This window comes from Canis lupus, chromosome X (assembly GCF_048164855.1).
Source record: "Canis lupus baileyi chromosome X, mCanLup2.hap1, whole genome shotgun sequence".
NCBI lineage: Eukaryota > Metazoa > Chordata > Mammalia > Carnivora > Canidae > Canis > Canis lupus.
Window position 1 is genome coordinate 117,095,828 of NC_132876.1, and position 24,441 is coordinate 117,120,268.

Consider the following 24,441-nt stretch of genomic DNA (forward strand, 5'->3'; position numbering starts at 1 on the left):
AATTAATTAGTTAATTTACATTGAGAGAGAGAGAGATAGAGCGAGAGAGAGAACACACATGGGAGTGGGGAGGAGTAGAGGGGCAGAGGAGAAAGAGAATCTCAAGCAAGGCGCTACAACTCAGTGTGGAGCCCAGTGTGGAACTCAGTCTCACACCCTGAGCTGAAATCAAGAGTCAGATGCTCAACTGACTGAGCCATCCCAGCACCCCAGGATAGAATGAATTTTAGGTGACTATAATCATTAAAAATATCTCAATAGTTCAGTCAGATTAGTTGTGTGATCATGTAGACAAATCATCTAAAGACCTGAAATTTGATTATTTATTTGCACACAGAGCCTGGCCATTATTTCAAGCTTCAGTTTTTAATATATGGTAACTGCTAAACAATTTTCATGGATTTAGCTCTGATAGATTTACCTCAGACCATTGAATTTCCATTGCTTCTGTCTATATTTTTCAGTGGTATTCTTTTTCTTTTTTTTAACTGTACCATTTTCTTCAGTCCAACTGTAAACATTATTCAGAATTTATTTTGCATTGGAATAGATAGTCCTAGATAGCAAACACCTAAGAACAGCCTTTTCTAGCTATTTTTGCTTCTTCTGGTGATACTTGTTTTTATATTACTTTCCAAAGGTGCTCTGCCACTGTATGGCAAATTTGTACTTAGCTGTCTATCTGCCTAATCCTCTGGTTTGCTTCCTTATGGGGAATTAAAAATAGAATTTCTCCTGTTATCATTGAAGATTGTCATTCTTTTAGCCCTGATCATATTGTTTTGACAGGAAAACAGCCTATTTGTATCATTGAACATCCTTTCTCATTTTTCTTTCTCTGTAAGGAGAAATTCATCACTGTTTATCACCTGAACATCCATGAAACTACTCAAAAACTAATTTCAGAGAATCTCAGAAGAATCAATTTAAGCTGCCCAGCCATTGGTAATTAGGAATATTTTAAAATGCCAATGAAAACATTATCAAAATTTGCATTTGTTATAGCTAACACTTCAGAGGAAAGAGTAAAAGCAATTACAGAAAAATTAAATTAGGTTTGGGAAGACTTTGGGAAAGAGAAACTAATTCAGTGAAGTGACTGTTTTTTTAAAAAAAGATTTATTTATTTATGATAGAGAGAGAGATAGAGAGAGAGAGAGAGAAAGAGAGAGAGGCAGAGACACAGGAGGAGGGAGAAGCAGGCTCCATGCCGGAGCCCGATACGGGACTCGATCCCGGGACTCCAGGATCGTGCCCTGGGCCAAAGGCAGGCGCTAAACCACTGAGCCACCCAGGGATCCAGTGAAGTGACTTTTTGAGCTTTTCACAGAAACACTTGAATTTAAAGTATACTTATTATCAAAAGTTAGTTCTTTGTTTTCTATTAGTATAAATAGATGTTTCTCTTGAATCAGAGTTTAAATAATTAGGCTAATGAATTTTGCTTTCATACATTATTAGAATAGTAATCCAGATGGAATGAAAGAGAAAGCAAGATTTAGAATAATTTGTTCTAAAGTTCAGGTATCATTAAAATTAATGAATGTGTTCCCAGCAGAGTCTTGGATAACAGCAGGATTTTGTGTCAGATATTATCCTAGATGCCTTTTGCCAGATTTTAATGGAATTGCCTGCCCTAAACATCAACTCAACCATTCCAACTCTTAGGTTTGAGATTTCTTGCCAGCACAATCAGACCATGTTAAAACCCATGATGTGGTTAGTAATGAATGCTGTGTAGTTTGGACTTTTTTAAAAGTGGCTTTTCTTTAAAAAAAAAAAAAAACTCCATCTTGCTAACTATTAATTGCGTATTAGTTAACATTTTTCCTCTTTGGGTCAAGTTTCTTTGCTTAAATTTGTAGCTTATAAGTTAGTTAATAAGGCAGTACCTTGTAGCAACATGCTTATTGGAAAGTAGTTCAACTTTGATATCAGTCTTTTAATTTTACTTTGCACAAAGTGAAATTATACAGATATTTTTTATCAAATTGATTATGGCTTAAAATTTTCTCTAACATATTTGGTTGACTGAAGTTCTTGTTAAATTTGGCCTGACCAAAATTTGCATTTCATATTCCATGGTTACCAGTGAGCTCTGTAAGAAGTTGTGATTTTCTTGTTTTTTTGTTTTTTTGTTTTTTTGTTTTGTTTTGTTTTTTTAGTTGTGATTTTCTTGTGATGGCAGGAATGCTCAATGACTGTGGCTTTTATCTGATGCCAGCCGTTTCATATGATTTAGTCCTTCCAATTTCACATTGTGCTGAGAAAATGATGACACCTAGCATAGGTTTGATCTGATAACCATGGAGATGGCAACCCCTTCCCCAAATCTCACTTGATTTCAGATAAGCAAGAGCTTTATTATCCTAGCCTTAAACTGTAGTTCTGAGGAGAAAGCTGGGGGAATTAAACCTCATTTCAATTCCTGTCCTGGAGAATCTTAGAATATCTATTTAATCCTCTTCCAAAGCCATTGGAGACATTTGTTCACTCTACAAACTCTAGATGTCTATAACCATGAAGCTTTAGGAGTCTATCTGCTATCTGCTGTTAGTATCCTGATAATAGTACAGAAGAAAAAAAGGGGAAACAACTATGCAAAAAATACACTTTCATTTATAGTCCATGTCTCTTATTGACTGGTATTCTGCAGCGATAATAAAAAAGATAAATTACCCTTTTAAGTTAAAATCATGTTGAATAAATGAACAAATAATCTGAATGAGTAATTGTTCTCTTGCTGGTGCTGGTAAACTAATATGAATAAAATGAACGTAACGAACATGCATGCCCTCTACTAGGGAATTTTTACTTAGGGTGTTCATATCATTTATTTCAAAATTGGGACAATTTGGAATGTGAAATGGAGTGCTGTTACTACTGCACCAGGGTAACAAGGGGTAACAAGTATAACCCGAGATTGTATAAGCCGAACCTCACCTGGAATGTCTTGTTCTCCCTTCCATGTGTGTGTGTTTTTTTTTTTTTTTAGATTTTATTTATTTATTTGAGAGAGAGAGGGAGAGTGAGAGAGCACCAGTGGTGGTTGGGGGAGAGGCAGAGGGGGAGGGAGAAGCAGATTCCCCACTGAGTAGGGAGCCTGATGTAGGGCTCAATCCCAGGACTCTGAGATCATGACCTGTGCTGAAGGCAGACGCTTAACCAACTGAGCCACCCAAGTGCCTCTCTTCTAAGTATGTTTAAGTGCTACCCACATTGGAAACCCCAGATCAAGTCCCCTCCAAGAAGAATCTCTGTAGTACTTTGGCCTTCTTTTATCTGACATCAGTGGTGCAAACATGTTGGAAATTAGGATGTTTTATGCACCTCAAGTAAAGAATTATGCACTATTATTTGTTAATGTGTTTGTTTTCTCTCTTACCAATTAGAATGCAACCTTCTCAAGCATAAGGACTGTGTCTTCCTGAAGCACCGAGGACATTGCAATGCCCAAAGTGAAAGAGGGAGGAAATTCTTGTTGACTTGTTGACATATCTTCATAGTAACATTCCTCTCTATGATTGTGACTGAAAGCACGGGTAGTGGTGCCAAAGAAATGGTCATTTAAAGGTATTTCTCTTGGGTTCGTAATCTTATACAGTAGAAAGGGTTAAAAATTAAGCCAAATATAGTTAATCATGGCCCAAATGCCCATTTAGTTACCAAGGTTAGAAAGTATTCACCTGGACTTAGACATTTTAACTACAACCAGACCTTTTTTTAGGAGTATTTTTTTTATCACAGGAAGGATTATTTACGAAAAACATAATTTTAGCATTCTGAGCAAATTTATAATTAAATTCTATTAAGTATTTATTAAAAGGATAAAACATATTTCTCTAATTATAAAAGTAATATGTGCTCACTGTAAAAAAATGCTAATAGAATATAGAAAAGTATAGAGACAATGCTGAAAATCACCCATATTCCTTCATTTTAGAGATAATTACTTGGAATATTTTGGCATATATCCTTGCAGTATTTTCTCTGTATATTTATATATTATAGCAGTGCATAGCTGGGTATATGTGTGGTGGGCTGTCTCTAGGATGGCCACTGATCCCTGCCTTCTGTCCTCACAGCCTTGCGTGATTGCTTCCCTATGAGTAACTTGCTTATAATCAAAAGAATATGGCACCTTTGAGGGGATGTCACTTCCATGATTAGGCCACAAAAGATTGTGAATTTTGACTTGCTAGCAGACTCTGTTGAAGCAAGCTGGCATGTTGGAAAAGCCTCATATGGCAAGGAACTGAGGGAGACCTCTGGCCAATAACTAGAAAGGAATGAAGCCTGTAGTCTAACAGCCCTCAGTGAATGGATCCTGCTAAGAATCACCTGAGTGAACTGGAAAGCATATGCTCCCCCAGTGGAGCTTTCAGATGAGACCCCAGCCTCTGAGGATTTCTTGATCACAGCCTTGTGAGACCCTGAATGGAGGACCCAGCTAAGTGGTGCATATGCTCATGATCCAGAAAACCTATGAGACAGTAAATGTATGTTGTTTGGGCTCCTTAGTTTTGAGGTAATTCGTTGTATAGAAATAGATAACTAATACAATTGGGGAATGTCTCATTTAGGTTTTTATGTAACATTCTCATAAAATCTCCCATGTTAAAAATTATCAAAAATTTGATTTTATATGGCTGCAAAGAATCAGTAAGGATATTTTTTAATTATTCTTACACTGTTGGATTTTAGATTATTTCTAATTACTGGCTATTATAGATAAGATTTGCTGAATATCCTCATGTATCCATTTTTGACCACACATCTTATTATTCCACTAAGATTCATTGCTAAAGGAGGAATCAGTGATTCAAAGGGTATGAATAATGTTAAGGATTTAGGAATATTGCAAAATTACTTTCCAGAAAGGTTAGGCCATTTAATATGCCTGTGAGTATTTGACTTGCCAACACTGAATTAGTTAAAAAAAATTAGGCAACCTGAGAAATAGCATCTCCTTGATATTGTAGTATATGTGCTGCCAAGCGAGCACCTTGATATTGTAATTTTGGTTTCTCTCATATTTTCACATGACTATCAGTTGGTGGAAGCTTACTAAACAGTTAAATACAATTAGCTATGTATGTAGCTTAAACCACTAGATCTATAATATATAAATTTATGGATGTTTGTAAGTGAACATTTATCAAGTGCTCCTTATTTGTTTACAGATATTATCTTAATTCATCCTCATGGCAACTCCAAGTCAGGTACCACTATAATCCTCATTTTACTGAAAGTAGGCAAAAAGCAACTTGCTGAAGGCGGCACAGCTATAGAAAGAGTGCTTTTAAACTACGTAGCAATGCAATTGTCTTAGCAACTAGGGTCACTGCCACGAAATACTGTCGAATGGGTAGCTTAAACCACAGACACTCAGTTTTCATGGTTCTGGAGGCCCAGAAGTCCAAGATCAAGGTGTGGGCAGATTTGGTTCCTGATGAGAACTCCTTTCTTGGCTTGCAGGTGGCCACTTTCATGTCTTCACCTGCTCTTTTCCTCTTCTTATAAGGACATTAATTCCATCATGTGGTTCCTGCCCTCATGACCCCATTCTGAACATAATTACCTCCTAAAAGGTACTGCCAAATACCATCACATTGGAGGTTAGAGCTTCCACATGTGAATTTTGAGGTCAGGGAGGCACAAACCTTCAGCCCATAGCAACAGTAGATCAAGAGAACAAATTGTATCCATTTAAATACTGTTCCCAGGGATGCCTGGGTGGCTCAGTCAGTTAAGCATCTGTCTGCTTTGGGCTCAGGTCAAGATCCCAGTGTCCAGGGATCCAGCCCCACATCCCATCTGGCTCCCTGCTCAGTGGGGGGCCTGCTTCTCCCTCTGCCTCTCCCTCTGCCACTCCCCCTGCTGGTGCTCTCTTTCTCAAATAAATAAATAAAATTGTAAAAAAAAAAATAAACACTGTTCTCATGTATTTATGAAAACTGGAAGAGTTTTTAATTTGTTGGTTGAGCTGTTCCTGCTGAGTCTTAATGTACCAAACAGAAGTAGAGAAATTATATTAAGTTCTTTACACTGTGATCATTTATGCCAAATCTGTGGGAGTTAGATTGAGGTCAATTAAAAATGCAATTTTCTAAGGGAAAATAAAGAAGAAGACAAATAATCCCAAGTCTCTAACTTAGAAGTTTCATGTTCAAATCAAATTGGAGCTTTGCAAATGGTAGTAGTTAAGCTATGGTTGGGGCATTTCTGTCCCTAAAGGCTAGGTTTTAATAAGTCACAGAAATAGTAGTCCCAAAAGCTTTCTAACAGCAGGATAGGAAATTTTATGTATCATTTATTATATTAGGAAATGAAATATGCCTTTCCAGTTGTCATCACCTTAAAACACACTTCAACAATTGATTTAAGCAGAAACCAGAAGAAAATTATTTTTTCTTACTTTTATTTTCTTATCTTTGCTAGGAAACAGAGATGTTAACTAATCTGTGTACAGCAGCAAATGTCTGCATGTTTTAAGTATTACCAAACTTCACTGACAGATAGCTTAATAGCAGTGTTTCATTTGTAGGTAAAATATTAAATTAAAATTTTGGGGGCACCTGGGTGGCTCAGTGGTTGAGCATCTGCCTTTGGCTCAGGTCATGATCCTGGGGTCCTGGGATTGAGTCCTGCATCGGGCTCCCCATGGGGAGCCTGCTTTTCCCTCTGCCTATGTTTCTGTCTTTCTCTGTGTCTCTCATAAATAAATAAGCAAAATCTTTTAAAAAATAGATTAAGAAAATTATAATTTTTAACTGGTTAATCGGGAGATCATCAACATCACATTTAAAGCAAATACTCCTGATTTGTTAAAAGACTTCAGTTACAAAAAAAAAAAAAGACTCCAGTCAAATATTAAAATAATGACTTGCTCTAGACCAGAAGTCAGTAAGCTATGGCCCATGGACTAAATTCAGACTTTCACACATTTCGTTTTACGGCCCAGAAGAACATTTTGTGGCACATGAAAATTACATGAAAATGAAATGTCAGTATCTATAAATAAAGTTTTATTGGAACACAGACACATGCTTTTATTTGTGTATTGTCTCTGGCTGCTTTTGTGCTATAATACCAGAGCTGAGGAGTTGTGACAGAGACTGTATGACCCTCAAAGCCTAAAATAGTTACTATTTGACCCTTTACAGAAACTGTTGATTCCTGCTCTAGACTTTTGTGCCTCCCTTTGCCCACACTTTATGATCTTTTAAAACAATACCAGAATGCACAAAACATGGGGAGTCATGTGATGATGAAAATAAAGTTCATTTTAGCTTTTTAGGGAAGAGAGGACTGCAGTTTATCTTGAGCGTTTTACTTAAAGACATAGTGCAAAATCTTTTAACTGTACATATTTGAAGTGATCATAGATTTCCAGGAGCCTGAATTATCTGAAATGTTATCTCTGTTCCCTGTAAGTGACTGATACGTCCTTTAGCCCAAAGGTGATTATGAACTCTCTTCAATATAGCTCTTTGCAGCATTTTAAAAACACAGTGTGAGGCAGTCCCGTAGGCTCTTTCACTGTTATTTCATTTTATCCTCTCAATAACCCAAGTGAATTTCACTTTTCAGTTTTAGAGTTGAGGAAATGGGCCCCCAAAGGTGGCATTACTTACTCAACATTGCATAGCTGATCCAAGGTCACTGCAGGATCTACGCCTGAATTCACCTAACTTCAAAGCTTTGCTCAGAGTATTCTCTCTTGTTGCCAAAGGGAGAGTGTCATTAATATGAGTCAGAAATCTTTCCCTAAATTATTGACTATTCTCTATCCCTAATTTCTCCTCCACTTGTCCAAATAGGGAACAAAATCTATGCATTCATTCACCTTTACATCCATCCATCCATCCATCCATCCTCCCTCTCATTCACCATTAATTCAAACATCAAATATTTATTGAGCACCTGCTCCAATGCTCATCATCAAGCTAACTGTGCCAGGATTTAGGCATATAGTTGTAAACAGAAGAGACGTGGTCCCTGCCCTCAGAGACATCACAGTCCTTTTTACCTGCTGGAGCCACACAGATCACTTGGGCCAGGCATCCCCATTACACATGGAGGTTGATGTTTGCATGGCTCATTATTTGCCCGCTCAGAAGTCACTTGAATTGGATTGCTTGGATTTTACAAATAGTCTGAATAGTGGAATGAAGATCTTGTAATTTGATTTTTTAAAATTTTATTTATTTATTTGAGAGACTGAGTAAGCGAGCAAGCAAACGAGAGAGAAGAAGGAGGGGGAGATGGAGAAGCAGACTCTCAGCTCAGCAGGGAGCCCGACATGGGGCTTGATCCTGGGACTCTAGCATCACGACCTGAGTTGAAGGCAGACACTTAACTGAATGAGCTACCCAGCCACCCCTAATTTGATTTTTTAATTGAAGCATGAAAAGTATACCAGACATCAGCTTTATTTTTCATTAAGTGTAACACTTTATATATTTTTCTCTAAGCTACCAAATACGTGTCAAATAACTAACAACTCTCTATGTCTATGTCACACTTATATATATACATATATATACACATATTCTCTGTAAGTCTGTTTATGTATAAGTAAAGCATTTAGGTATATATTTTTCTTGATCCTATCTGAAAAGATTTTTATCTGTTGCTTGTTTTGAGAGAACAGAAGCTAGCAGGGGATGATTAGTAGACTTGAACTCTAGAGTGAATAGACATGCATACTAGTTGGGGGAGCCTCAGATTCTTTTCAAAGGACTTTGCTGGTGAAACTTGCAAGTGCCGTGTGGCTGCTCTGAGTTTTGTTTTGGTAGTAGTTACTGGTTAGGCTCTGTAAATTTTCCTTTCAGACATTTGGCTGGTTCTCAAAAATTGCCTTTAAGAATTGTATTTTGTGAGTTAAGGGCAGAAGCTATTATTAGCTGTGTGTTTGTGGTTGAAACATGAGGTCACATTTGGCAGGGAACTCTTAAGGGTGTGTGAAGGGGAACCTCAGCCCAGCCTTCCTGCTGCCACTTGGTGCCTTGGGGAACGGCTTACTCGTGGGCACAGAAAGAATGACTTTGTCTTCCAATTTGTGGGAGTATGTGCTTTAATAATGCAATGCTGCCTTTGGGAGTTAGGAGTGACTTGTAGAAGAGTCTTTTCAGAATTCAGTGTCCTAATGAGGATATAAACAATATCCATATTCATAATTGCTTTCTTTATTAGGTCAGGGACCATTGGTCTTGCACATTGTGAAACCCCAGCTCCGAATGCACTGCTTGGTATACATGATAAATATTTGTAGAATGCATAAATGGGTTAAAAATGATAAGAAAGAGCAGGTTTAGAAAGATTAAGGACAGACACTAAATGGAAGAATAGGAGTTTGTAGTTGGAGCACATTGCTAGGTCAAGCACCTCCAAATGATGGCAAATCTCCAAGGTGAGATGACCATCCTTGTGAATGGCAACGTTGGAATAAATGCGAACCTGAGAAGAACCTGAGAACCTTGAGAACAATGAGGGCACGGGCTGCATTGATGCTGAAGTCACTCCAGGTAATGGCAGACGAAGGAGACAGAGGTGGAGAGAAGTAGGCAAGTCCCCTCCCTTCCTAGCTCTCTTTTGGGATGAATTAGGTAATTTTGTATAGACGTATAAAGATATAAGACTTACAGGACCCGCTCTCCAATTTGCGTACACACGCACACACACACACTGTAGTGTCTGAAGCATCTGAGATGATCACATGACAATAATAAACACAAGCACGTGACCCAAATTAGCCATGTTTGGAGCTATGGGATGACTAGTGTGCATAATTATTTTCTGCTGATAGCAAAACAGGAAATATTCATGTACATCTGAAATATTCAAACAGGGAGAGAACAATTCTAGTTGTGCCAAACTATCTTTATATCCATTTTGTGGAAAAGGTTCCATGTTAGGGAAGAGGAGGTTTTGCTGTAGTGGGTTCTGGTGGCATTTTCAGGGGTGCTTTGGAGGAAGTGGTTATCATTGTTCCCGTTGACAAGTGCTACCTGCAATTGTGTATGATTAGAATTTCTTTGTGTGAGTGTGTGTGTGTGTGTGTGTGTGTGTGTGTGGTTAGAATTTCTTTATGCTCTGATAATCAGCTTGCTGTAGAGTACCACACAAGGAAACATAGTCTTGCTGCTCTGTGTATAGATGTGAAAGATACAAAGAATATAGCCATTTTAAAAGGAAGCTTTTGTACAAAGAGATTTATAAGGCCTTCAATAAGAAATCCTTTAAGTTCTCAACAGTAGGTAATAATGCAATTTTCTTTTTACAGATTCATTTGTATCTTTACTGAATCAGAAGATGATGTTAGGGGACAGTTGCTTTTTCAATGTAACAGTAATATAATTTTCTCCGTAGCTTTCAAATAATTGTCTGTGAAATCATTTTTGTGATTTCTATTTCAGAAGCTTAGCCATGACAGCAAAATCATAAATATTTTCCCCTATGTCAAACATTTTAGGTGACACTCGGATCCACCTAGTACATTTTGTTTTCCTCTAAAATCTCAAATATTACACAAGCCAGTCCTTTTCAAAGTTGTGGCTTAATAAACAACTGGATAGAAAAATGATTTATTGCACAGAAAATGGCTCATCTTTGTTTCGCTTTTTTTCCCTCAAATTTACGGTGACGTTCAGCACACTTTTATACTACATTGTTAAGGAAGTTTACCTGTTGGTCTAAAAACACAAATAAAAGGCAACGAGTTGACTGGAAAAATAACTTTTAGAATTTGAATTCTGTGGAAACAGTGGCTTTGTTCTGAATGGTACTTATGACCCAAAGGCTTAGAAATTGCAAATGCCAGTCTCTGCACTGCACAAGGGAAGTGTAGAACTCAGTGTAGAAGTGGTTTCTACAATAACAGTAAAAACCATCACTTAATGAGGGATTATTTCTTATGAGGCTGGGTACTTTGTGAATTCGGTCAGTATCCTGTTTTGTCCTCCTGTGAATCTTCTGTAAATTCTGTCCGTTTTCCATTACAGATAGGAAACTGAGGCCCAGAGATTAGATAAGATATTCAAAGTCACAAAGCCAGTGAGGGCAGAGGCAGCACACGAAGCCAGGTTTGTGTTTTCATAACTTTGACCTCATGACACGGTCACTACCACTGTGTTTCTCTTATTCATTCAAATTGGGAGAAACATGATAATGAAGACAACTTATTGTGACCAGTGTACTTAATGCCTAAACTCAGCATTTTTGCATGTTTTAAAAAAAAATCCTATTATTATTTTATACGTATTGTTTTGCAATATGTTTTGTTTTGCCTGTCATAATTCTAATTATTCATCTTATCTGTTAATATTCTATTTTATGAGTATAATATCAATTCATCCCTCCCTTTTCCTATTGATGAACAGAGTATTCTTCAAAGTTTTCTTGGCTGTTCTTGGACCCTCTTTTCATATAAATTTTATGATAAGCTTAGTAAGTTCCTGAGCAATCATGTTTCAGTTTTGTTTGGAGTTGTTTTGAATTTATATATTAATTTAGGAAAATTATGTATGATATTGAGTCTTTCTATCATGAAATGGTATATATCTCCATTTACTGAAGTAATGTTTTATGTTAGCGATATTTTATAATTTTCTCAACTTAACTTGTACTAATTGTATTATGTGTATTTTCAGGGATCTTAAAGTCACTGATATTTTGTGTGATGTATTTTCTTCCTAACTGGTTATTACTGGTATGTGGTAAGGCTATTAATTCTCGTGTGTGAATCTTGATTCGGCAACCTTGCTGGATTCTCTTACTTGTTCTGATAGTTTTCTGTAAATTCTTCAGATTTCCTGTGGGAGATCATCATATCTAGTATCACTAGTTTAATGTCTTCCTTTCTAATTCTTTTACCTCTTAACTCTTTTATTTTTGCTTTGTTTTGGGGATCCCTGGGTGGCTCAGCGGTTTAGCACCGCCTTCCGCCCAGAGCATGATCCTGGAGTCCCAGGATCGAGTCCCACGTCAGGCTCCCTGCATGGAGCCTGCTTCTCCCTCTGCCTGTGTCTCTGCCTCTCTCTCTCTGTGTCTCTCATGAATAAACAAAATAAAATCTTAATAAATAAATAAATATTTTTGCTTTGTTTTGTTTACATTGATTATGGCCTTCAAAAAAGGTTGGAATGAAAGTGGTGATCTAATATTTTGTCTTAGGTTTTTTAAAAAATGCTTATCAAGTTAAGAGGGTCTTTTAAAATTTTTATTTGCTAAGAGTTTTTAAAATAATAAGTGATTAATTTTAGGGAATTTCCCCCCCTGAATACAAGGGATGCAGATATGGTTTTTTGTCTTTATTTTATTTTTTAATCATTTATTAATTTTTATAAACGTATTTTTTATTGGTGTTCAATTTGCCAACATATAGAATAACACCCAGTGCTCATCCCATCAAGTGCCCCCCTCAGTGCCCATCACCCAGTCACCCCAACTCCCTGCCCTGCCCACCTCCCTTTCCACCAACCCTTGTTCATTTCCCAGAGTTAAGTGTCTCTCATGTTTTGTCACCCTCACTGATATTTTCACTCATTTTCTCTCCTTTCCCTTTATTCCCTTTCACTAATTTATATATCGTCTTTATTTTTTTAAAGATTATTTATTTATTTGACAGAGAGCAAGAGAGCACGAGCAGGGTGAGCAGCAGACAGAAGGAGAGGGAGAAGCAGGCTTTCTGCTGAGCAAGGAGCCTGGGGCTCCATCCCAGGACCCTGGGATCATGACCTGAGCTGGAAGCAGAAGCCTAACTGAGCCACCCAGGTGCCCCAGTTTTTCATCTTTTTATTTATTTAAAATATTTTCTTTATTTGTCAGAGAGAGAGAGAGAGAGAGAAAGAGCAAGAGCACAAGTAGAGGGAACAGCAGAGGGAAAGGGAGAAGCAGGCTCCCCATTGAGTAGGGAGCCCGACATGGTGCTTGATCCGAGGATCCTGGGATCATCATGACCTGAGCCAAAGGCAGACGCTTAACTGACTGAACCACCCAGGTGCCCCAGTTTTTTATCTTTAATATGTTAATGTGGTATATTAAATTTTTAGATTAAAAAAACTTGGACCATCCTTGCTTTATTGATATACATAGTAGATTTAAAAAATGTTCTGCTATATTTTCTTTTTTTTTATCAGACAAAAAAAAATCACATTTATTTCAATTGTTCAAAGTGCAAATACAGCAAGTCAGTTCACAATGTTTCAAGATACAGTTTTAAGTATAATGAAAACTTGATATACAAAAATGAAAGGGTAAATAGCAGAAATAAAGCTCAATTTTCTTTAAAAAATTCAAGTAACCTGAAAACCTTTAGACTAAAATATCCCATTTATGACAATTCGGAAACGCCTTAATTTATAGATACCAGTAGCACATTGCCATCCGAAAGGGCTTCTCAAAGAAGGAGAATCACCCCAAACCAGTCAGCTCAGGACCAGAGAAGAAGTTCTTGGGGCGGGCAATTCCGGATTTGGCCACCTCACTCTCACTGTCGATCCATACGGTTCGACCCATGATACTTGGATGTTTAGGCAAATTCTAGAAAATGTTTAAAGTTCAATATGAGGCCAACACCCTGCTAAGAGATACTGAAATGGCCACTATATTTACAAGATTTTAAAGACCCATCTTAGCTTCAGGCCTCTGGTGTTACGGGGGAAAGACAGACTGATACTTCTTCCATTACTTAGAACCTTTCTGTAAGGTTAGCAACACGGCCTTTACAACCTCCTCACGAAAATCATACTTCGTTATGGATTTACTTATTTCTACACATACAGAACTTTTATGTAAAGTAGAAAAAGTTCCCGCTAGGAAGATAATTAAAGGTTGTTAATGTTCTTTGTATCACTTAGCAGCCAAGACACAGGTTTATTTCTGCTCCGCAGAAGCAAGGTTAGCTATTCGCTTCAATTCAGGGAGGTGTGTGCTTTCAGGATGGTGGAGAGGAGATATTTATTGCATCTTTTTCTCAATCTTCTTCATCTTTTCATTATAGGCAGTAAATTGAGAGTCTGTTCCAAAAATTCTATCCCACCATGTAAATGTGGAAGCATAGTTTCCGATGAAGTTCATGTGGTGGAAATCATGATGCCGAGAACCAGCATAGAAAGGGATCAAATTCAAAGGGTTCAGGGGAATGTCATAGCCACTATGGACATCAATAGTTTCTATCAAACGAATGGTCACCCATGCCCAAAGGAGAATGACATGATCACATAAAAGCATGATTCCAATGAAAAATCCAGTTCCAAGAATCAGAGTTTCCAAAGGATGTGCATATTCAGCTTCCATTCCAAATGGAGCCTGAAACTCATGATGAACTTTATGAATATATTTATATATTCTTTTGTGATGCAAGAGCCTATGCAGGAAATAGTGCCAGGTGTCCTCAATCACCGCACAGCCAAAGCATCTCGCCAAAAGCATATACCATCTTGGCATTCTTTCCCAATCATAAGGTATATTAAAATACTCTGTAAAATAATAAGTTCCACAGATCAAGGGAAGCTGGATACAAAAGTGATTAAAGAGAAGTACTTTAAAACATTTCCATTGGTTTTCCCAGGTTTCTGGTTTATCCTTTTGAATTTTGTACTTTTTCATGAAAGGTATAAATTGAAACAAAAATCCAGGTAAACAGAACAAGAAATAAAGAACTTCGTGAACTATCAAGGATCCCCATGTTGTAATCTGGAACTTTGTATAATTATTCAACATATAGTTCCAAGCATTTTTAAATGGTTCTTGTAGAGGGTTCTCAGGTAAAAGTGAATCTACATACTCCACAGCCAAGGATGCTGAACTAAAGATGCTGATACTTTCATTTGTTGCCATTTTTCAAATCTCTGCAGAAAGCCTTAGAATTCTGGCCGAGCGGCGGGAACGCCTGCTATATTTTCTTTCAGACTTTGGCATCTGTATTCATTGGCAGGTAGATCTCCAATATTAGCTTTATACAGTCCTTGTCAAATTGGAATGAAGAGCATTCTAGCTTCATTCAGAGAATTGGGTGATTTTTTTGTTTTTACATATTTTGAAGTTGTTTGAACAAACTGCAAAACCATCTGGGCCTAGTTGTCATTTTCAAGGGTATACTTCTAGTTACCAGTTAGATTCCTTTAATGGTTATTTATTTATTCTGATTTTCTGTTTCTTCATGACCAATTTTCATAATTTACATGTTTCTTTAAAATTATGCATTTTACTCAAGTTTTAAAATTTATTATGTTGATATTATTTTATGGTTTAAAATCATTCCTTTATTTGTATTTTTTATTATTAATATTGTATATGTATATTTCTCTAGGTATATCTTAATATTTTCCATTTTATTAGCTTGTTTTTTAGTAAAAAAAGTAGCTTTTGGTTCTTTTGGTTTTACATATTTTTTAGTATATCTTGTTTTTTATCTCCTCAATTTCTGCTTTTCTCTTATATTTTTTTCATGTAATTTTATTTACTCACAAACATGTATTGAGGTTATATCATAGACCAGGCACTGTTGAGATATTCGGCATCTCAACAGTGTAAAACTTGAGGAATTAGTAAAAACTCAGGAATTATTGGAAATTATGTGGTTCTTGGTTCAATGTGTCCTTTGCAATTTTATCAACAAATGTTAAAGGTAACATAGAATGTATTTCTCTGCCTTATAAATATTAAGATTTTACCTGGGCTGTTGGTAAATGCTATGTTTTGGTTCCATCCTCTTTGTTGAATACCTAGCTTGAAAAACTTGGCATAGATGCATGGAGAAAATGCAAAAAAATTTCTGGGAACAGCTAAAACTTTATTCCATATGTATTTCAAAGCTAAGATTTTATGCTTGGGACTGCTACATAATGTTTGCTAAATCATTGAGCAAAAAGATACCTTAAAGTGATCTTTTAGATTAATAACACTTTTGGTCAAGGATGCAGGATATTGATTTCCCTTCATTCCTTGTTTTGTAAATAAAGTAGTTAAAGCAATCTCAGTTTTGTCCAGGATCCGACAGTTCTCCCCATTCTGTTTTTTGGTGGTTTTATTCTCTTTACCTTTCTCCTAATGTTTGGTAACTATTTCTTTGAAGACTTTTTTTTTGTTTGTGTGTTTCTTTGGTACATTGTTTCTGTCTATACTTAATTTATCTGGTCATTCTAAGTTTCTGTATGCTTGTTCTTGACAATCTTTCTTTTGTCTCTGTACATCAAAATAGAATTTTCATCTTTAGTGAAATTAAAAGCAATATATTGGGTGGGTAGCTCAGTTAGTTAAACATCTGACTTCAGCTCAGGTTATGATCTCAGGGTCCTGGGATGGAGCTGTGTATCAGGCCTCCTTGTTCGTTGAGTCAGCTTGTTTCTTTCCCTCTGTGCATGCTCTCTCTGTCTCCCTCTCCCTCAAATAAATAAATAAATAAATAAATAAATAAATCTTTAAAAAGTGCAATATATTAAAGTAGGGATTATAAGGTAAAGTATTAATAATACTGAAGTCAAGGGCATCTGGCATTGTTGCAAGTGGTACGGCTTAACTATTGCAGCAATGTCACTTTGTATTTGCATCTACAAGAAGCCCAAATACTTCATTTCTTTCGTGCCATGCCTTTCCTCCAAGGTCACATTTCTTCTTGCTGAAATAAATCCTGTAATAGTTCTTTTAGTGAGTGCTAACCATTCTTAATGTTTTATACTATTATTATTTTGCCCTCAATGTTACATGATAATATCCAGAACTAAAATTCTGTATTGACAGTTATTTTCATCACCATTGTAAAGACTTGGCTCCAGGCTCTTTTATCAACTTTTGTTACTGATCAGAAGTCTGTTGTGAGTCTGATAGTCACTTGTTTTTTAGGTTAAGCTGCCAGTTGTCTCTGCTGACTTTTAATATAGATATTTTTTAGTTTTACTAAAATATGTCTAGATGTGGAATTTATTCGTATTTATGCTGGTGAATACTAATAGTACATTTTCAACTGAAGACTTTCATTTTTCCTTGGTAATGGAAAAAGAACTATTGTATATTTATGTACAAATACTTCTCTTCAGTTGTTTCAGACTTCTGTTTTTAAAGTCTCTAATAGGAGGTTCTAAATATCTAATAAATCTCTAAAGTTGGAGCTTCTCAAGCCATTTCCCCCGATTTTTAAATGCTCTTTAAGAATCTTAAATTTCTTTTTTCTCTTTTTGCTGGCCTTTTGGGCAAATTTCTTGGTACCAAAATCTAATTTACTAATTCACTCTTCAGCTTTTTCGGGTCCAGAGATTATCCTATTCTTTGAATTTTTAATTTTAAAACCAGTAATTTTTTTCTAATTTTCAATTCATTTCTTTTTTCATTTTCTTGTCCTTTCTTCTGTCTGATTTTGTGTCATAATTTCTTCTATTTTTGTAGATGTGATCTTATCTCTTCTATTCCTGGACTTTTTAAGCATATTTCTTTTTAAGTTTTTGTCAAGCTATTTTGTAAATTTTTTTCACTGGAGTAAACTCATTTATGAATATTTATATTATTGGCTGTCTTTTTCAATGTTATATTTCTTTACAGGTTTTGTTATTTGGGTTCATAGGCTAATTGAGTGAAATTTTTTGTTTGTATTTTTCAAGCTCTCTCTTGCTCATTTGGTTTTGCATTTTCATTCTTTTTACTCTTTCTCTCTCTTTAATGGACAACTCTTTGTGTCTCAGGTCTTTCAGTTGACTTCCACCTGGGTCCTCAGGACAGAACCACATCTTGTATGATGGTTTGGAGCTCCTGTCCCATAGTGAAATGAGGAGTAATGCAGAGCCAGTCTCCAAGCCAGTAGCAGCCTGATTCAGATTTTGGTCTAGACAGACTGTCTTGATGCCTCCTGCTTTCATAGGTATTTAGCTTCATATAACCCAGGATTTCTTAGTAGGGAAACTCTTGACAGTTTGGACTAGGTGGTTCTTTGTTCTGATGGACAGTATTGTGCATTGTAGGATGTTTAGTGGTATCCTGGCCTCTACTTGTTATGTACTAGTAGCACATCTTTCTCTCCAGTTATGACAACCCAAAATGTCTCTAGACATTGCCAAATGTTCTCTGGGGAACAAAGTCATGTCCTCCCCCTTAGTAACCAGTGGTGTATAACCTGTAAATCTGGGAATCAGTTGGTAATAGTTTATTTTAACTTCCTTTCATAAGCAGGTGGTTCTAAATCCTATTCAGCTTTAAGCCTAGAGCCTGGGTTCAGTCTTTCATATTAAGTAGAGGACTTTTAATCCCCCACTGGAAAGAAATTCCCACTTCTTGCTGCCTGTTTAAGGGCCCAGCACTCAGCAGGCTGTGACTTCACCATCACCACTATTGGTGAGGATATATATCTTAGTTTGGATTTTGCTGTTATCTTTTTTAAAAAGATCTATTAGTTTATTTGAGAGAGACAGAGACAGAGAGAGAGAATGAGAGTACACATGCAAGCTGGGAGAGAGACAGATGGAGAGGGAAAGAATCTTTAAAAAAAATTTTTTTTATTGGAGTTCAATTTGCCAACATATAACATCCAGTGCTCATCCCGCCAAGTGCCCCCCTCAGTGCCCATCACCCAGTCACCCCAACCCCTTGCCCACCTCCCTTTCCACTACCCCTTGTTCATTTCCCAGAGTTAAGTGTCTCTCATGTTTTGTTACCCTCACTGATATTTTCACTCATTTTCTCTCCCTTCCCTTTATTCCCTTTCACTAATTTTTATATTCCCCAAATGAATGAGACCATATAATGTTTGTCTTTTTCTGATTGACTTATTTCACTCAGCATAATACCCTCCAGTTCCATCCACGTCAAAGCAAATGGTGGGTATTTGTCATTTCTAATGGGAAAGAATCTTAAGCAGACTCCCCATTGAGGGTGGAGCTCAACTCAGAGCTTAATCTCATGACCCTGAGATCATGACCTGACCTGAAATCAAGAGTCATACACTTAACCAACTGAGCTGCCCAGGTGCCCCTTTGCTGTTATCTTTTGGTGTTCTCTTTTTATATTTCATTAATCATAACTACATATTTAGGGCAGAGGGGACACTATACAGTATGAACTTAAAACTCTTTCTTATCTAGAAGTCATAGAAGAAAGGTTTACAAAAAATGTTTGAGTTGTTTTTCATTGAGTTTGAGTTGGTTTTTTTTCCCGTTGGCACAGGTATGTCTTGGAGATATTGTAAACTCAGTTCCAGACCATCACAATAAAGTGAATGTTGTAATAAAGTGAGTCAAATGATTTTTTTGGTTTCCCAGTGCATATATGTTACGTTTATGTTATACTGTAGACAGTTAAGTGTGCAATAGTATTAAGTCTAAACAATGTACATACCTTAATTAAAAATATCCATGAAGGTTGAAGTCAGCTTCCTCCAAACTTTCATTAATGTTGATATTTTGACCTCTTCCCATGAATCATGAATATTCTTAATGGCATCGAGAATGGTGAATTCTTTCCAGAAGGTTGTCAATTGAGTTTGCCCAGATCCCTCAGAAAAATCACTCTTTATGGCAGCTGTAGCCTAGTAAGTGTATTTCTTAAATAATAAGTCTTGAAAATCAGAATGATGCCTTGATCTATGGGGTGGAGGATGGATGTTGTGTTAGCAGACATGAAAACAACATTCATCTCGTTGGATATCTCCACCAGAGCTCTTAGGTGGGTGCATTGTCAATGAACAGTAATATTTTGAAAGGAATCTTCTTTTCTGAGCAGTAGGTCTCAACAGTGGGATCAAAATATTCAGTAAACCATGGTGTAAACAGATGTGCTTTCATCCAGGCTTTGTTGTTCTATTTATAGAGCACAGGCAGAGTGGATTTAGCTTAATATTTAAGGGCCCTAGGATTTTCCATATGACAAATGGGCATTGCTTTCAACTTAAACTCACCAGCTGCATTAACCCCTAACAAGAGAGTCAGCCCGTCCTTTGAAACTTTGAAGCTAGGCATTGACTTTTCCTCTCTAGCTATGGAAGTCCATGGTGGCATCTGTTTCATCTAGATGGAAAATCTGTCCAGCATAGTCACCTATAGTAGTCACCTGAGCTAGATCTTCTGGCTCACTTGTTGCAGTTTCTCTGTCAACATTTGCTGCTTCCTCTTGCACTTTGATGTTACAGAGTTGGCTTCTTTCCTTAAATCTCATGAACCAACCTCTGCTAGCTTCAGGCTTTCCTTTTGCAGCTTCCTCCCCTCTCTCAGCCTTCATATAATTGCAGAGAGTAAGGGCCTTGCTCTGGAGTAGGCTTTGGCTTAAGGGAATATAGCGGCTGGGTTGATCTTCTACCCAGACCATAAAAACTTTCTCCATATCCACAATAAGGCTGTTTCACTTTCTTATCAATGTTTGCTGGTGTTGGGCTTTTAATTTCCTTTAAGAACTTTTCCTTTGCGTTCACAATTTGGTTGTTTGGTGCCAGAGGCCTAGCTTTTGACCTATGTCATCTTTGACATTGCCTCCCTTACTAAGCTTAGTGATTTCTAGCTTTTGATTTAAAGTGAGACATGCGACTTTTCCTTTCATTTGAACACTTAGAGGCCATTGTAGGATTTTTTTCTTTTTAAATTTATTTATTCATGAGACACACACACACACACACAGAGGGAGAGAGAGAGAGAGAGAGAAAGAGAGAGAGAGAGACAGGCAGAGACACAGGGAGAGGGAGAAGCAGGCTCCCTGCAGGGAGCCTAATGAGGGACTCGATCCCAGGACTCCGAGATCATGCCCTGGGCCCAAGGCAGACACTCAACCGCTGAGCCACTCAGGCGTCCCCATTGTAGGGTTTTTAATTGGCTTGATTCCAATGTATCTGTGTCTCAGGGAATAGAGAGGTCCAAAGAGAGAGAGATGGGGGAATGGCCAGTTGGTGGAGCAGTCAGAGCATACACACTTATCAATTAAGTAAATTTGATATGGGAGTGATTCGTAGCACCCCAGAACAGTTACAATAGTAACCTCAAAGGTCACTGGTCACAGATCACCATAACAAACATAATAATGAAAAAGTTTGAAATACCATGAGAATTACCAAAATGTGACACAGAGACACAAAGTGAGCAATGCTGCTTGAAAAATTGTACCAATAGACTTGCTCAATGCACAGTTGCCATAAACCTTTAATTTGTAAAAACAAAACAAAACAAAACCCAACCACTATCTGTGAGATGCAGTAAAATGAAGTATGCCTATCATTCGATTCCTTTAGATACTTTAAAAAAATATATTTACTTTTTGAGAGAGAAGCGGTGGGTGGGGGGGAGAGGGCAAGCGTGAATGGGGAGGGTCAGAAGGAGAGGGAGAGAGAATCTCCAGCAGACTCTGCACTATGTACGGAGCTGACTCAGGGCTTGATCTCACAACCCCAAGATCGTGACCTGAGCCAAAACCATGAGCCACATGCTCAACTGACTACATCACTCAGGGCGCCCCTAGATACTGTCTTATTACCTTCTTGCCCCAGCTTGATTATGATCTCGTTTCATCTTTCTTTTTTGTATTAACAACAGAGCTTCTATAAACCTGCTTTAATTTTAGCCAAATTCTACATTTGTAGTATTGATCAGGCTAATTCTAAACTCTAAAACCTCTAGATATTTTTGAATTACTTATATAGACATTTCCCTATGACTTTATGTATTATCTCTGTGACTGAGCACAGGCATTGCATGTCGCAAATGAAGACAAGGAGATTGTCCTGCAAAGTAAGAATAAAGTAAAGTGCTGTCTGCAGTTTTAATGCAGAAGGACAGTGAAGACTGTGAGGGAGAAGAGGGCAGCAGGAGATTTAGACCTTGCTGGAAAATCTTCAGGAATGGAGGGAAATATAGCCAACTTGGAACCTAACCCAGCCCCTTCCCTCCATGTTAAAGTTAGTTAAGTCAATTCCAGTGCCTATTTATAGTTAAGCCTTGCTTTTGATTAATGATGTTGGACAGTGATAGGAGAGGGGGGAGGGGACTGTAGGAGGAAGGGAGGAGGCAAAGCTGCAGAAGCTGATATGCTGATCTGTTGTTTGGATCCTACTCTTCCTCGCACACATATTTCTGGCCAAATGTAATGAAAATTATTTTTATTAGAGGGCAGTAATCTGTGTTAACATTTTCACTGCAAGCCAAGTGAAGACATCAAATCCCTAAACACTGAATAAACTATAGGAAAACGCATGCTGCTCTTTTTCATTGTATCACCAGACATGCATTGTCTTAGGACACAACCTAAGATTTGAAAGTCTTGATAAATTATGCCTTTTTTATGTTAACAAAAGAATGAAGTCAATAAAACAATCCTGTATGAATGCTTAAGCATAGATTGTTTTTGAGCAGTAGAGAGCCATAGGGACACACGGCTGGTCTAATATTGTAATATTGTGAAGGAGAAAACCAAGGTTTGAGAACCCAAGGGACTTGCTTAAAGCTGCATAGTATCTTGGTTCCGGAACAGGAACTAGATCCTATGTCTTCCCCCTAATCCAGAGCTCTTGCTACTTCTGCCCAAAAGAGAATCAATTTTAATTTTGGTAGCTAGCCATAAATACTTTTCTGGTTGACTTATGTTCTTTGCTTTTAAAGTTGGAAATAGATTAAAGTTTATAGTTCTCATAAATTAGCTTCAGTTACTAAGGAGATTAGTGTATTATTAATCCCTCCTATTTAAAAATTTTTTTTTTTACTAAAGCCCACCTTCCTTGAAAAGTGATATTATCCAAAGGATTAACTCCCCAGCTATGCACTCTAACACAGAAGCTTGTGAATAGGGATGGCATTTTTAAAAACTTCATTTGCCTGGTAATCACATGAGTTTAGATATTATAGAAAAGTAGAGAGACTTACAGTAACCATGCTTGTCCTTTTTTTTTTCATGCTTGTCCTTCACTTAGGTGTTTAGCTAAAATATCATTTTCTTTGTGTATATAATTATTGTTCATGTACAGCAATTTGCTTTTATACTGGAATTTCAATAGCATGGGTTGAGTAGTGAGCATCCATTCCCGAGACATGTATTGTGTATGAATATGTATGTTATATAGGACAATCAATTCTTCATTTTTTAGCTGCCTTTTCTTTTTCTCTTTAGTGATTTCTACTTGTGGCACCATGTATGTTGTGCAGATCAATTATCCATGCATGGTCCAAGTACAGTTTACAGTAATTCATTGAGTTAAGTGGTTTTGGTAAATACATTGTATTATAATTGTGGAGATGGTATAGACCCCAGGTTATGTCAGCTATAGTGAGTGTGCTTAATCAAAGTCATATAGATTTCTACTTCCGAAAATGGAGTCATATATTTTGGTAGAATTTTCAATTTTGAATGAACGCCTATGTGCAACATAATCCATCTCTGTGTGCATAATGCTGGAGTAGTTTCCTATGCTGCTATAACAAATTACCCCAGACTTAGTGGCTTAAGACAGCACAAATTTATTATCTTACAGTTCTGGAGGAACTGGGTGTCGAAAACCAAGGTTTTGGCAATGTTATGTTCCTTCTGGAAGCTCTGGAGGAGAATTCATTCCAATGCCTATTCCACCTTCTAGAAGCTGCCTGCCTCCTTGGCTTGTGGCCCCTTTCTTCATTTTCAAAGCCAGCAGCATAGCAAGCATCTTTCCATTTCTCTTAGACACTGCTTTTGTCAGCATGTCTTCTTTTTTGACTCACTTGCCTCCCTTTTTCCTATAAGGATACTTGTGATTATTTTGAGCCCACCCAGATAGTCCAGGATTATCTCCCTATCTCAAAGTTCTGAACTTAATCATGTCTGCAAAGTCCCTTTTGCCCTGTAAAGTGACATATTCGTTGGTTCCCCGTAAGAGGATGTGGACATCTTTGTGGGGGCTATTATTTTACCTATCACAAATTGGAAGACTGTTTTGAAATAGCCTGTTCTCATGTTGCTTTGCATAATGGATATGACATACACTGTTTCAACTAGATATTTTCTGCAGCAGCAACGATATAGCACCACTATCCAAAGAAATATAATGAAAGCCCCAAGTGAGAGCCACATATGAAATTTTAAATTATCTCATAGCCCCACTAAAAAAGTAAAAAGAAACAAGTGAAATTGATTATAGTTACATATTTTGTTTAATGCAGTAGATTCAAAATATCATCATGTCAACATGTAACCAATATACAAATATTGAGGGAATTTACATGCTTTATTTCACACTGTCTTCAAAGCCCAGAATTACCTCGGTATGGACTAGACACATTTCATGCACTCAATAACTGCATGTGGCTCATGGCTTTTGCGTTGGAAAGCATAGCCCTGTGGCCAAAGGTTTGATAATTCCCTGCCTATTTAAAAACTAGGTTGTCTACTCAAAGACAACGTGAAATTGATGGTGAATGCATTGGACATCATCAGAATTTCTCAACTTCAGCACTGTTGGCATTCTGGGCCAGGTAAATTCCTGGTTATTAAGGGCTGTCCTCTATATAA

At 37.2% G+C, this 24,441-nt stretch overlaps 1 protein-coding gene and 1 pseudogene across 1 annotated transcript in view; one reads left to right on the forward strand and one right to left on the reverse strand.

Moving 5' to 3' along the window:
- The window catches only part of ARHGAP6 (Rho GTPase activating protein 6), a 483,961-nt gene that overhangs the window by 29,389 nt on the left and 430,131 nt on the right, over positions 1–24,441 (forward strand). The window lies entirely within an intron of this gene.
- Positions 13,133–14,890, reverse strand: LOC140627322 (methylsterol monooxygenase 1 pseudogene; annotated as a pseudogene).